Source organism: Larus michahellis, chromosome 2 (assembly GCF_964199755.1).
Source record: "Larus michahellis chromosome 2, bLarMic1.1, whole genome shotgun sequence".
NCBI lineage: Eukaryota > Metazoa > Chordata > Aves > Charadriiformes > Laridae > Larus > Larus michahellis.
Window position 1 is genome coordinate 72861321 of NC_133897.1, and position 13652 is coordinate 72874972.

The window sequence follows — 13652 nt, forward strand, 5'->3', positions numbered from 1 at the left end:
TGGGAAATTTCACCTCACTTGTGAATTTGCATGTTCTGAAATAGGTCGGCGAAGCAGATGGCTTTGAAAGAACAAGAAAAAAATAAAAAGGGCTGGGAGTCAGCCTCCTGTTTTGCTTATTAGATTAAGCCCTTGCCGACAGGGTGAGTGCTCACATCCAGTTAGGTGGTTCACTAGCGCTGAGTGAATCATCAAGAGTGTCTCTGGAATTTTCCTGGAGGGTATTTTCTGGGTAGCTTCCAGGAGTATTTCTGCGCAGTGCATCCGGAACCACCGGTTTGTTATTCACCGCAGCTCCATCAGGGAGTTGGAAAAGAGCAGCAGATGAGCCTGACATCTAAGAATCTGAGGGCAGAGGAAAAACAGTTTTTCATTACCACGATGCTGAAGTTGTAATTAAATATAGGTGTTGCCAACTGCAAGATCTGTTAGATAACTGAGCAAACATTATCTGTGGGGAAGCAAGATTGGCCTGAGGTATTTTTCTCACTTCTGTGGACACAAGCAAAAGCACCAACATCCCTATTAAAGTCCTTCTTTATCATTTCAATCCCACCAATTAAGGGCAGTCTCAGCAAGTTAAAGCCCCTTAAAGAACACAAACAGCAGCCCGCTGTATTCCTCCAGTGTTTCACATGTTATGAGGCCAATTTTCCCATAGACGATGGTGGACTGAAAGACAAATAAAACCACTGCAGGGACACACAACCTACTTCTGCCAGTGCTTTCACGCTGTGTGTTGTATGGATTTGCCACTTTCTGTTTTACCTTTTACTTACCTCCCTTCCTATGTACCCACAAACACTTGATTTATCTCTCAGTTTAATAACATCAACAAAGAAGAACAGAGCTGCTTTAACGACCAGCTGTATTTTTGGAAGAAGCCAGCAGTCATGCATAGCCAACTTGCATACGGAGTCTCTTGCTCGGTGCAGAGGCAGTACCATACGGAAACCTGTCATGATGCCTCTTTATGTTACCTCTCCACTATGAAATGTACTCAGAAATACCACATGGCCACAATATCTCTCTGCAGATACAACTGCACCGCCAGCCATGGATATCTGGAGGCAACCCATGGGCTCCTGATACGAAGATGGAAGTCCTTTCCACATAAGCTGAAGGAGAAGCTCTGTTGGCCTTATACTGAACACAGGTCATGCTCATTAGGTGGCTGATCATGGAGTTCAGAGGTACTTAAGTATCAAAATCAAGGCTTTTAGTTTCCTATGTAATAAATTTACCTGGATGTGCCAATGCTGTAATACCCTCTTTTTCATTCCTCAAAGTCTGCAAGAGAAAAACATGACATGATGTTTTCCTGATTGTTTGTTGTGCTCCTGCCTGTATGCCACAGAGAGAGCCCACGTGAACAACCATGTGTATGTAAAGATGTTCCTAGGAAAAGCCTAACCCAAGAACTGAGTTTTGTTTTTCAATCAGAAAGCAATTAGTAATAACACCATTTTCTTCTCTTAGGAAATAAGCTCCACCATCTAAGCAGACTACCTGAAACAGGTATGAATGCAACACTTACGGATTTCTGCCCATCAATAGCACCTCGGTCTCATGTAAAATCAGCCAAAAGCCAGAGGCTTTTGTGTGTGCTGGTTTATCTGTGCTCTAATTTTATGCTAAACATTGCAAAAAATCAAGAACTGATTGTTTATTTATAATTAATGGGGAGTTTTTCCCAGCACTAAGCAATGAATTTCTTAATGACATTCAAATCAAGCATACATTGCAATGGAAACGGAGGATTCTTTTCATAAATATATCAATAATCTTTGTTAGTGGCAGCCTGGTGGCTTGCCTTGTCTGACAATCTGCTCACAGTGTATGATTTCTTGTTTTGTTATTTTGATTCCCATTTGATTTATATATAGAAAAAATAGTGTATCAATGTACAAAGAATGTATCCATGTCAAATGATTAAATCATGAGGTCGATACGAACTGCAGAACAATAGGATGCCTTCAGTAGTTCTTCTTATCATCAGCCTTTAAGAATGGATAAAAACATCTTACAAAATTCACAAATGTTATCGAGGAAAAACGTGACATAATGCTGTCAGCAAAGCCATGTAAAGAAAAGCTAAAAGGAGAGGGGGGAAAAAAGGAAGAAAAAAACAAAGGTACTTGATGCTGCATCTCAGATTCTTCTGCCCTTGTAATTGTTTCCAATGGACTGTGAATTTGTTCTTAAATTTTTCAAGGAGCTTAATTCTTCAATACAGCAGAAAGGCAAATAAGACTATAATAATTAATCATGCTATTTCACTATGTTTAACACTGTAGCTAGAGCAGCTAAAACAAAAATATAGCTATGTTTTTACTCTTTTCTTGGAGTCTTTTTTTCAGTGATTTTTGTACTGAAGCCAGGCACTTTTTTATCTGCCATCTTACCTACAGAACCAGCCTTCAACAGACAACCCACCACAGCCCCAGCAACCCAACCCCTCGTGGGTGATTGTCATCTCATGAGAATGGAGCAAGACCTGATGGTTTGAAGTCATATTTACATTCTTGTGAGAACAAAGAGAAGAGGTTGAAAATGAGATTACCCTGAAAGATACCTGGATGCTTTGACTGTATTAAAAAGTGATGGGTATCACTGGCAGCCCTTGTAAGAGATTTCCTTGAGAAATGAACAAGAATTGGAGGAAGAAAGATAACACTAATTTGCAGACATTTGGTATTTTAAGGGTTTGTGCAATCTGGAATGACTCTGTACCCACGGCAGGGCCTGCTGGTGCAGAGTCACCCAGACTTTTGCTACAGGTCCAGAGGTCTGGCTCAAAACTCATGCTTGTCCCATACAGACTAGCTACAATCGGTTTCTTTAGGTGGTGAATCAAAAGCAAGTCAACATGGTGCTATCATATCTCCAGCTGTCAGCTGCAGAAACTATCTCGCCTGGACTACTTGGCCTGATGTGTCACCAGTGGGCAGGATGTGCCTTCTCTGTGTCATCTGTGTTCAGAATAATGACAAGAAGACAGAGTATGGAGGAGCTCTGATGCATGAAGCACAAAGCAATCATAAAGCATACATTTTACATACAAAATAAATTTCCCCCGGTCTCCTACTGCAGAGATACGGAAACACTGAGGATCTGAAACATACCCAGCACAGCGCTCGGCTCACAAGGAGTCCTCTGACCTCATAAAATATTTGGAAAAAGGAGCACGTGCAAGAGGCAGGACAATAAATATCACTGCTTTTGCAAGAGAAATCCAATGCTTAACACAGGCAAAGTAACAGCAAATAGGAGCTGCTTGCACTCAGCCCACTCCCCAAAATTGGACTTATCCTTACCAAATAGTCTAGACTGAAAAATATTCATGTGAAGAAATGGCAATTTTAGGATTTATTGAAGCATATGAGAAGGCAGGACCACAGTTACGCACCGTTGCTTCTGCCAGGTATCAGAGTTCAAGCCACACCGAACTCTTCATCACCTGGAGTTCAGCCTGAGCAAGGTTGGCATCAGTGGTTTGTGAAAGGCAAAGGGCATGGCTGACCAGGCCTCGCTCTTCAGTAGTGTAATTTCTAGGGCTCCTAGCCCAGATTTTGCTGGCCTCCCTGATAACTGCCAATTTATTTATATTAAATTCCTATTTTATTTTTCATTTTCAAATGTCATAGAGAAAGAATGAATCAGTCAGTCAGCAAGACTGACAGACAGCAAATATCTCCAGGGAAGACAGTGATCTGTACCATTGCTATTGACTTCATTTGTCTGACTTGATTTGACAGTCTAGGCTGCTTTATTCCCTTCTGCCTTTTGCACAAGGAGCATCTAGAGCTTGAATTCATCTGGTTTCATGCAAGATACCATCTGATCATCCCCAGGTATGTGTTTCAAAGTTCTCTGACGGGTGGGTCACAGGTCCAGCGCCTTATATCCTCACTGGGAGCTGGGGCATGTTTGACACGTATCTGGAGTAGAGCTTTTGATGCAATTTTTTTTCAAAGGGAGCCTAGTTCCCATGTGGTAAGCAATTCTGTCTACCAGAAGGTGGAATGACCAGGGGGTTCATTTCAACGCTACATTACTGTACCACATCAAAATGCAACTGTAGATGCAGCCACAGATAAGGCATTTCATGTTACTACCCATGCATACTAACCATGTATGAGATCACATTGTTCAACCTTATCTATCTGAAACAAGAGCAAATAACAAAAAAGGACTCAGATTAAGGAATGCGCTCTTTGGAGATGTCTTTATTTCCCCCAGATGACATCAGTGGCATGGGTTGTTTGGAAATACTGTGGAGAAGTCTGAAGGAATAAAATCTAGAAAAAGCATGGAAAATACCTTAGTGATAAAGCATTCAAGAATCTCTCCAGAGCCTCTTGTAGTTTATGAATATTAATGGACTTTGTGAATGGTATTGTGTTTTACAGGCTGCACGCTGTTTATAAGAAGCCCTGGGAGTTAGGGTTAGAGGTAGAAAGAAGCAAGTGAACAGGATATTGCTGTGCTTTGCAAAACCCCTGTCAAGGCACGTCGCAGCTGCCTGTTCCCAAACAGCACAGGGACTTTCTTAGTATCTAAGAATGTGGACCAAGGAGGCACATCCACCCCTGCTTTCTTAAAAAAAAGATAAACCCTGCTTCTCACATTGGTCTAGAAAAACAGCAAGTCACCTGCTTTCTTCTGTTTGGGAATGTCCAGAACCTGTAGGAGTTGATGCACTGAGGAAATGGAAAAGCTTTTAAGGTATTTTGGTGATCATAGAAGTTTTACACTGAGGCTCTAAACTGATTCAATAAATACTGTACTCTTCAGTGGGTTGTCATTTCAAACAGGTTTTATTCAGCAGGTCTAGGATCCCATGAGTCATTTCTCCAGCTCCTTATTCTCTGACTGAGGTTTGCAAATAAATATTTCTCCAGCTTGCTACTCCAAGACAATACCCAGGAGTGCCCCAGAACTCTCCAGCTACCTTCATCCATATTTCTGAGGAGTGGTTTCTATGGGGAGGAGGAGTTCTGTTGTCCTCTGCTTTTTACTTTTTAGTGTGTTCTCACTACAGCTGGCCATACTCTGAAATTAGTTGGGTTCAGCAGAAATCTTAAAAAAATTCCAACCCTAAAGATTTCCATGTGTGTTTTTTCCCCCAAATTTCCCAAATCTTTGGTGAAAAGCTGGATAAGACAGAAAAAAAAAGAAGTAGAAAATAATTTTATCTTTAGTAGATGAACACAAAATTTCCACTTGACAAATCATTTGGCTTTCAGAGTTTTTACAACCTCTATACAAAATCTGTCAATATCAGATGATTCCTTCTTAAATGGTCTTCACCACATTTTTATTTGTATCTCATCCCAAAATGCTGCGGGCTATTCCAGTTCTATTTCTGAGTTGGGATCTTATTTACTTTATTCCCCACGTCAATTCAGAAATTCTTGAACATAACAGGTTTGGGTTTTTTGAAACATCAGTTATGAAAACTAAAGTGTTTTCCCAGCCTGCTCCTTGTTCATGTATCCAAGCAGCTGGTCCCTCACCTCGCTGTTTCCCCATGCAGCCCACTCGGAAAGAGGGGAAAGTGCCTGGCTGAGAAACAGAGGAAGAGGGCGGGTGCTGCACAAAATGACTCTTGAGATTTTGTTCCAGAATAAGAGGAAGCAGGTGATTTTTCAAAATCTCCATCTTTCTCATCACAGACAAAATCCTGTTCCCTTCTGAGTTATTTCTTAGAGATTCTCTGTAAAAATGCCCCCTAATGGCTAATTGGCTTCTGCAAAAAAAGCAATTGATTTTGCAGAGGGATTTTGTCCGTGCTGTTGTGTCAGCTTGGGGTCTTAGTCCTGCTAAACCCAAACTCCCTGTTGCCCGAGCTGCCGACCTGCTGGCTTATGGCCTGCATCTAGACTTGAGTGAGCCAGTTGGCTTTCCAGGCAGAAACACAGATATAAAAGACTCTTGCTCCTCTATTACTAGGACACTATTACCTCCTTATAATTCAAGTGTTTCCCCTGGATTGAAAAGAAGCCAGCAATACAGCTGAGTAGGCACTATTTGGGGCGAGAGGTTTGAAGGAAATAGGGCAGCCCACACTGGCACCCAGCAGGAGCTCTGCCGCACTACGGCTGCATACTGAAACGAATGAGAACAGTCAACACCAGCTCATTGCCTTTGATCTTCCTTTGCAGGTAATTTATGAGAGTGTTTATGGCTTCTGTGTGCTCTTGAGCATGACACTGGCCAGCAAAGGAGCTCAGACTGCAGGCTGACTTTTTATGCCACAGAAGAGCAAGAAAGCTCCCAGAAAAGCTCCAGGTAAAACCACATAATCCAGCATGTGGAAAATGGGGAAGGATAAATGGCTGAAATCAATGACCTTTAAAACTTATTTCCCATGCTTGGCAGTTCCTGCTGTGTTTTGTTAAGAATAGACAGTGGCAGGCAGGAGTTTGGGTAGGAGTGAGCCATGATTCAAGGCTGTAGTGAACACTATGTAAATCCTGTATCCATGTGCCTCCCTGAGCAGGATCAGGCCCTGGTGCTTATAGCTAGGTTCTGAATCTGTAGACAGACTGAATTTGATCTCCATTCTTCCACAGCAAATTAATATACTTTTGTAACATTCCAGAGCCCAAAACACCTGTTTTAGAGCTAAATCCCTGAGTGTTTCTGTCCTCTTTCTTCAGAGGGCTTGACATGTCACATTGCCTTCCCTTACAAAGGCAGTTATGCTCTGCAAAATGAGGATAAAATGCAGCTCCTGATAGAGTTGTAGTTTATATCCACTGAGCAGCTCTGCACGGGTGTTACCGGCATGCTGCTGAACTTGGAAGTTCTGGCTTTGCCTTAATTTGTCCTTTTACTTCAGGGCAATTCCTCCCCCCCCATCTTGCTTTTTTTCTTCTTCTTCAATTCTTTATTTGTTTCACCCCATTTGGACTAAAAAGCTTTCAGGCAAATACTGTCTCTTATTCCATGTTTGTAAAATCAGGCCCTCAGCTGAACTGCTGCCCTTACGAGCTATTACAATAGCAATAAGAGTGAAAATGAGAATACTTGCACATTATGGAAACACCAGTGGTAAATGCAATTCATGAGCTTTAACCTTCCTGCTACCTACAATTCTGTGTTGCTTCCGTTTCACAGAGCTACCTACACCTAGAGAGTTTTAATGTACCCATCCTGGAATATGCAGTTTTCGTCCAAACTCACCAGCCACCAGCTCTTTTCCTGTCAGGATACACCCTACTGGTACTGAGCAACATCTCCAGAGTTCCACATGACATCGACTGCTTGGGAACTAGCAAAATCGCATCTCCCTAATCCTCTAAGCTTGCTTGAACAGATTTGCTGGCACTGTGCCTGCGCTAGAGGACAGGAACATTTAAAATCACATAATTTTTTTGGCTCATTGAAATCGTTCTGTTGCCCTGTTTTTCCATTGCCATTCAGCCTGATTTGCAAGCAATTTTCTCAATGGAGCACTTCACAGAGGTTGGGAGTACGCTGTGCTCAATACTGCATTCTAGCCATAAGCCTCATTGGTGTTGGTTTATTTTCTGGCACTGTCATCTCGCGAGTAACGCTTACCTTCCCAGGTTTTGGCACAAAGCATTTCCTACTTAGTCATCAGATGCCCAGCGAAGCTTACTTCATTCAGACAGATTCCCTACTTCTTTTTTTATAGCTCACTTTCAGGATTCGTTTCTGCTTGTTAATGCAAGCCTCCGAGCATGCTGCTGCTGTGCATTTTTAAACACTTACCCAAATGTCATCTCTATTATTTCCAAACTCTCAGACTCTTTGGGGATAGCTTAGATGCAAATGAGCTGTCAAAGAAAGATTACTTGAACCAACATTCAGAATGACAAAAGGCTTACAGACTGCATGCACAGCACACGGCTTCCAGCTTCCCAGTCAGCCGTTACTTGCCAAAACCAAGGGTTTATACACAGTCCAAAAAACTGTTCAGCTTTGTTACAACAGGGCATGGTTTTTCTCCATTGAAAGATTAAAGCTCTCAGATCTAAGAAAATCCTGATTTCCATGGCTTCTCAGCTGTTCCTCAGCTACTCATTCAAACCACGCGTTCTTTGTACCTGAAAATGCACCTTGGAGCCCGCTGTCCTCTGCACGGTGGAGTTGTTTCTCCCTGTCAGTCACACAGTTTTAAGGGGTTGTGTCACAGATAGATTAAAGAAAAACTGTACTCACCTTACCCTGTGCAGCAACCTGAGAAACAGCGAGCTCTGACAGAACAACCCGGGACCTCTGTTCCAAAATGGAGGCCCACATTCAAGAGGCTCCATGAGGAGGTGCAGTGCAGTCATCGAACGCAAAGGCATCATTTTGTGGAGTCCAGCTTTCTAACTGCAGATGGCACCCCTGATTCTGCTACGGTGACATACATTTTGCTGAAGAGCTGATTTCTTCAGCAGGAAATAAGAGAGCTCCAGAGGCTGAGCAATTGAAACCAAATCCTGACCTGCTTTAACACTGTCTCAGCGTTACACACAGGAGATACATACACTCAAGCACTCATTAAAATGGCACAGCAAGCCAAATTCGTCTCTCATACAACTACTGACGTCAACAGAAGGCCCACTGTGTTTGAACAGCAGCTGTCACAATTTGTTCCCTGAATAATATTTAGCTCAAATTAAAGCTGGATAGAGGCAGCAGGTATTTTGCAAATATTCTGGTCTTGCAATGAGCATTGAGCAAGTCCTGGAAGAACAGGGTTTGGGGGCTGCACAAGATATGCTTAGCTCGGATTTCCTCTGTCCACACAGAACTCTTCCCTCCCCATGCTGGCAGTGGTCCAAATGATGTCTTTTTCAGCAAGATAGTCAAATACAGTTTTAAAAGTAAATACATACATTGCATTTTTCATCTCAAGAGCCTAAAATATGCAGCTGGGCATTAATTAATCGGCACGGCACCTCTGCAAGGTAAAGGAATATTTTTATCCCCTGTGTGGAAACTGAGGCACGAGGAAGTGGAGTATCTTATAAAAGGTCAAAAAAGAAGTTCATCACAAGAGAAAAGAGTTTGCCTAATTGGTGATAACTGTGGGCTAAGAAATACTCCATGTAATTGACGAAGATGTGTTCTGCGTTTTTCATTATTTATTCCTGCTGAGAAATGCTCTTTGCCCACAAACTGCTGCACCAAGACTGAATGTTAATCACTATGTCATACCCCCTTGGTCCTCAGCCCAAATCACTGCAGTCTGTTACCCCTGCCAGTACATTTTTTAGCTTTATGGCATGGAAGCTTCAGGTTTTAAAACAGCCAAGACTCTGGCCCAGAGTATCTTCAGAGACAACACCAAAGAAATGTTGCAGTGTGGTCAAACTTACATGCTGTACACTGTTGTCTTGCAGGAAAGTATTATTCAACTGGATAAAAAGGAGTCATGTGTCAAGTGCTGATGCTGCTGTTCACAGCATATGGAAAGGGAAGAGCATTGTTCTCACATGTATGTCACTATCCTTGAATGTGTGTAGTGGGGGAACCCTCGGTATTTCCAAGCTTATGGATTCCTTCTCACATCTGAAATAGGGCTAGACTGGGGTCTAGCCCTATTTCAGAACTGCCTCTCTGCCTAGCACCCTGCTTTGTAATCTGCCTCTCATTTTAAGCAGCGTCTTCCCACTGGTTCCTTGTGCCCTTTTATGTACACCTCCTGCCTCCTGTCTCAGACTGAAATTGCTTTATTCTCTCATTTTATTCTGCATTTGTTCAGTGGGATCCCAGGGAGAGGATCTTTGGAACCAGAATCATTGTTAGCCCTGCTGTCAATAGCAAAGCAGGGGTGTGCAGCACCCCGAGAGGATGAGGAGGGGATGGGGACCTCATCGCACTGACTACACCGTGTGCCTTGAAAGCACAAACCTCACCTTGGGCAGTACTAGCTGGGGAAGGGGGAACGCAGGGTAGTCACAGTTCTCTCAAGTTGCCTCGTTTAATTTGCTCCCTTAAGAATGATTCATGCTGACCTAGAAAATGTAACAGGAATGGATATGTCGGTTACCAGGTTACTGCTGTGCCTTGCAAAATCATGGCAAGCTCTTTCCCAAGGGATGAACTTTCACTTCCCGCCCCAAGTGATAAGGCCCTCGGAAAGCACAGGGGTAACTGTAGTTTAAGTGGATTTAGTCACAGCACAGTTGAGACTGCCTATAGGGTGGAAAAGACAGTAACATCTGTGGAAATAAAAAGACCCTTCTGCAGAAAATTCAAAGAAAGATTTCTGCAGGAGCTCAGACTACATCTCTCCAGCAGAGCATTGGACAAAAGTCACAGTGGGCTCCCCAGAAACCTCTGCAGCCACGACGCCAAATCTACAAACAAGATTTTTATGTGTTGTGTTGAACAGAGTAGGAGAATTTTATCTTTAAAGACAGAGGAAATATGTTGGGCCCCGTGGTAGTGATTATTACTGACTTTAGTATCAGATTGTCACCAGTGTAGAATGCTCTGCCTGTATTCCCAGGCAACTTGAAACAATTGCTAGGAGGACTGTGAAGCTTGCCCATTTGTTTACAAAGTGGTGATAACTCTGAGGCTCAAAAGGGACATTACGGATCTCTAATCTGCCACTTGGTCCGCTGCCAGAATTTCTAACCTTTTGTCCTATATCCATCAGTTTCTAGGGGGTTGTGTTATTCTGGTTCAAAAGCACTGCAGCATAGCAGAAATAGAAAATTTGAGAACCAGCAAAAAAAAAGAGAGGGAAGAATTTTTGATCTCAAATAAGTAGCACTAAAGCTGCAACATTGGATGTATTTTTTCTTTCCATACTCAAATCAATTCTAAAGAGGGATTTTCTAACTAATCTGCATTTGTTACAGAACTTGGAGGATTTCTACCACTGTGCTACAGACCTAGGAGATCACGTGGCAGAATTTAGGCTTCCCTCCCTACAGAGTATACCGGTTCTTTGTTACAATGGCATAGAAGAAAAAGGACAAAAAAGGCTGAACACAGGCCAGGAAGGGCTATATACCCTGGGGTTGTCGAGAGTCATTTGTGGCACAGGTTTATTTGCCTTTATTCAGTTAACTTCTGTTAGCAAAAAAAAAAATGCCAGATCTGCAGGAGGTAGAGTAGCATCCAATTAAGTGACTGACCATACCATTAGTTGAACAAAACAAACACTTTTCACCTGAAAGGGCATGTATCTCTCCAGTGAGCCTGGAGATGGGGGGCTGAGCTTTAATGGTGTAACACTTATGATTTCAGGGTTGTTGAGTATGAAAATAACAGAAATCATATGTGTGTGGGAAACGTGGCAGCAAGGTATTATACAAGCGAGCTCAAAACCTGGATTTTTAAATTTTTTTTCTCATGCTACTAAAAATAGCATTACACATCCTGAGATCCTATCTGAGGGAAAAAATACTGGAAAAAATGTGTGGATGTAAAACAAAAGATATTCTACAAAAACTGCTGGAAGTTTCTTCTCATGGCTGTTGTTTTGGTTATGACTCAGAAGTTTGACTTGTAACACAACTTGGTATTTTGTTCACCAAAACACTCCTTAGTACTTTGGACTATGTCTGTACAATGTTTTGAGAGCTGTTTTAGCAGGAGTAAGTACACTGAGTCCTGCAAACAGCACATTTTCCATCATTGCTGGCAGCGTCCCAACTGTATTCAAAGCATTCACACCATGGTTAAGAAGAGCTGGAACTGGAGTATTTGCAGGTGAAGTGACCTGTGGCATGCTTGGCCTTGCACATCCCCAGCCTGTGCATGGCTCATGCATAAAAACTTGGTCCCAAATGTGCGATCAGGCTCTTCCCTTGCAGACTGCATGCAAATAGTATAGATGAGAGGTAAATCCAGTCATGACCATAGGGTCAGACTTGCATTTCCCAGCACAGCCTGCGTAACACTTGAAATGTTGTTGTCCTTCACCAAGAAACAGGTAGTAGTCATGTTATCTGTGCTAAAAGACATCCAAGTTAACACTAGCACACAAACTCTGGGGCTTGCAGATGCTCAGCACGTCTGAAAATCAGGCACTTTTTATTTTGGTGCTTGTATACAACTGCCTTAGGGGTCTCATTTCAGAAATGCCATTTGCAAATTTAGTTCTAAATATTTTATCATGTCAATTCCCCTCAGAGGGAGCTGTGCAGATTAAATACAAAATGCTTGTAGAGTCCTCAGATAAGATGCACTACTGACACAGAACGTATTGTTAATTATGATTAATTATTATTATTCTGCTGGCTGACAGGCATCTGACTGACGGATACTTTCTAATCCCTATTCTCTCCCCAGATTTTCTTCCTAATTAGTGTCCTCTAGAACCTTGTAATCACATGCCATGCAAACGAACTGTATGTTATTTAGCCAAACAGATTATAGTAGCTTGGGTGACTTCCTCTGTCACAAGCACGCTGCGGAAAAAAGAAACAGGGAGAAATTACATGGTGTAAATTGTTATTTTCTCTTGCGGGAAAGAAAGAAATGAGCCCTGCTCATTTCTGAGCAGGGCTGCTGACACAAAGCGAGCGGCGGAGGCCCACGATGCAAGAGTAAAGCTGCCCTCTGCAGGTTACTCTGTCGCACGCAATAAATCACGTCACGGCACCTACAGGGGAGTAATGAAGAGCTTCAGAGACGTGGGAGTTAAATCGCTTCCTACTATGTTGCTAACAGGTTATCTTGACCGGAAAAAAAAAAAATAAATAAAGCTCAAGAAACACCAACACATAATCTGGAAGATGTGGCGTCACCATTTTCCAGTGGGAATCCCTCCATACGTTCAAGCGCTGGCCCCCAGGCAAGGCCGAACGCAGGGACCGGCTCTCAGCCTGTCTGCCCAGCCTGTGGTGGGAGGTGGACACTTGGCTCCAACCCCGCTGAGCCACATGAGCCCTGTGCCCATGAGCAGTGGTCTGGAGAGACAGAACCACAGGGAGCTTTGCTGCAAGTGCTCATTCCCTTTGTGACCCGGTACCAGGCGCTGAATAAAGGAGCGTGGAGCCTCCGACGCACAGAAGGCATTTCTCAAATGGTTTGAAAGTGGCTCTTCCCCCTTTCTGGCTTGTGCATCACCCAGAATGGCAGTGGCTCGGTTGCTCCTGGCTGCGTAAGTGATGCTAAATTTCCCTCACCTCAGAGGAGACTGAGCTTCTGCTAATGACTAAGAGCAATTTGCAGTTTCCCTGAGGGAACCACAGTGTACAGTCCTCTGGCAGTCACTAATCCCTTCTCGCTCACTGACGCCCTACCTCCCAACCTGTCTAATACCACTTAACTCATCTAATGTTTGCAACCACTTCTGAACTCCTCTGCAATCCCTCGCGCACATCTGTAGTTTCCAGAGACGCTGTCATGTGCGTTTCTCCAAGGCACTTAGGCCTCCGCTCGCTCCAGTGCCTGTGTCTTTCTCACTGAAGCTCTGGCCCAGCTGTTCATGTCACCACACATGAAAGCAGGTCAAGGGATAAATACAACTCCTTTTGCTGGATTATCTTTCAAGTTGAGCAGCACTTCTAATGCAGTTATTGAGCAGAGGCAAAGGCAGAGGGACTTTTGCAATGAAAGGGGTGTGGGGCTGTATGAAGGAAGAAGAAGGGGAGAAGGAAAAAAGCTCGGGGCTACTTAAGCCAGTAGGATCAATCCAGCAGGCAAACGTGGAACCTGAGCCCATG